The sequence below is a fragment of the Mustela nivalis genome (assembly GCF_964662115.1).
Source record: "Mustela nivalis genome assembly, contig: HAP1_SCAFFOLD_811, whole genome shotgun sequence".
Lineage (NCBI taxonomy): Eukaryota > Metazoa > Chordata > Mammalia > Carnivora > Mustelidae > Mustela > Mustela nivalis.
Window position 1 is genome coordinate 282,766 of NW_028135853.1, and position 2,527 is coordinate 285,292.

Here is a 2,527-nt window from a genome sequence, read left to right on the forward strand (position 1 = left end):
TAAATTACCCACAGGATAGAAAACAGAATAAGTATTTCGAATACAGAGAGGATACAGAGATCTAGATCTAATATAGATGGAAGGATCAATAGATGCCAAGGAAAATGAACAAGAAAGGATCACGGCTAGGAAATCAGAGTGAAGCTTCTACATATAACACGCCCGATGTGGGTTTGATAGCAGCGGCATGGATCCTCCCTATACATCAGAAAACATAGAAAATATCAGAGAGTCTCAAACCACAGAGATAAAACTGATAAAGATAAAAGAACCTAAAGAGCTCCTGAAGAAAAGATTGGTAGGAGACTGGATGCAAAGTCTGGGAACATGGCAGAAGTAGAGGATCCAATTAGTGACCTGGAAGAACCAGCCTAGAAAATAAGGAAGCAAATTCTAAGAGAGAAGGAAGAATGATGGAACATGACAATGAGCATAGGGAATCATCATCCAAAAAGAAGGTAATAGGTGCCTATTGTAGGATAAGTAATAGTGAGAGAAAAAAAAAGAGGGCTGAACATGGATTTGAGAATCAGGCTGTCAAGGACCCTCATCTGGGAGCTGAAACAGAGGTCCAGAATCAGAGGCACAGAGGACTCCCATCACCTTCCACAGAAGCAGAGCACCAAAAGACATAGTGTCCTTCCCCCTGGAAAATCTAGGCATGGAGGAATTTTCTTTATGCAAATAGGCATCGGAGAATAGTTTGTCCATAGCCCAGTCACTGACTTCAAGAGGAAAAGCTATACCAGCTCTCCAAGCAGATCGGATAGCTCAAGCAACACCTGACCAAGCCAAAATCCTTATCCCCTGCATTTCTGAACAATGAAAGAGCAGCGGTTCTTGTCTAGAACCAGGAGGTATTCAGAAGTCAAAGGTTGGGTCCCTTGTTGTGTCCATCAGTTCAGAGGCGGCCTTCAGATCAACTCATGATTCCAGGGTCTTGGCTATGACTCTGAATATGACTTTTATGTGACTTTAATATGAATTTTATATAACTATAAGATAAATAAAAAATGAATTAAAAAAATAAAAAGATAATTTCTTTACCTATAGGTATAGCATTGTTTGGGAAAAGAAGATTACCTTGAAGTTTAACTCTATATGAACATTAGAAAATAGAAATGAAAAAGGAATAAACTAGACTAAACTAAACTAAATTTTTTAAAAAATTAGAATGCAAATGAAAAAAAATGTGTATGTATCAAAAAGTTCAGGTTAGAAGGTTAATATGGAATTTGATATACTGGACATCTCAGTTTGAAGGTAAATAGGTTAAAAAGTTATCTATATATTACAAATAAACCAGAATAGTGGGAATGAGTTAAAAATAAAAGTTGTATCTATGAAGTAGCAGTGGTTGTTGTTGTGTAGTCTTTTTTTCTTTCCTGGTTGGTTTTCTGAGGCAGAGGCCTATCACGTGGGTTTCAGTCAATGATGTTCCCTGATTTAAATTCTCCCGCCCCTCTCAAGGGGATGGGCTCTGAGGAATCCTGTTTTTTCAGGTCTTTATTCTTTGGAGGTTTTTATGTTTGTTAATTTTTTTTTTCTCTTGCCTTGACCTCTTTTGATGGCTTTTGGAGATGAAAGCAAACTGCACCCTGTTCTCTCTCTCAGAGATAATCCTGAGTCTTCTCACCTGTGGGTGCTGCAGAGCCCATATAAATTCGCCCTTGCCTGCTGCCAGAGCAAATTTTGAGTCGTAGTCCCAGGGAGCACAGAATCTTCTGCTTGTACCCAAACCATTGCAGCAGTGTCTGTCTAGGCAGCTCCTGACCATCAGAGAGTTTCCAATTGCCATCCCACACTGAGATTTTCATGCTGGCCCTGGCTGGGAGTGCCTGGTCTTTCTCTGTCTAAGAGTTCTGGGCTTGCAAGCACTCTCTCAGGGGAGGGTGTGGGTCACGCGTGTCTCAGGCTCTGATAGAAGGGTGCGTGTCTGAGAGCATGAGCCTGGGCCTTCACGCACCTCTCTCAGGAGAGTGTGTGGGGTGCACGCGTGTCTCATGCTCTGATAGTATGGCACGGGTCTAAGCAATGGACTGGGCCTTTGCACACCTTTCTCAGGGGATGGTAAGGGGTGCAGGTGTCTCAGGCTCTGTTAGCAAGTCTCATTGCTCTGCTGCTTGGTGAGGCTCTAAGCCCCTAACAGGAGCTGAACCCCACATGATCATGGGTGTGCTGTTGGCTCAGGGACCAAAACATCGTTTTTCCAACACACTCTCTTTGGCTCAGCACCAGGGAATCTGTACTGGGTGTGGGGACTTAAGCCCGTGTCCTTAGCTGCCATGATTCACACAATTTACTTTCAATATCCTTTGCACTTTTTGAATGCTTTCAACCAGAGTCCAAGTTAGTGCTGGTCCCCAGACTCAGAACACTCTTGTATTGGGGTATTACTTTCCAATTGGTGGCCTTGGGTGGGTCCCTTGAACTTTTGTTTATTTCAGTAACAGTCCAACGTTCTCACTCCACTTTTCCTGCCCACTGATGACTTCTGCGCTGGCAGAGATCCAGACATATATAATTC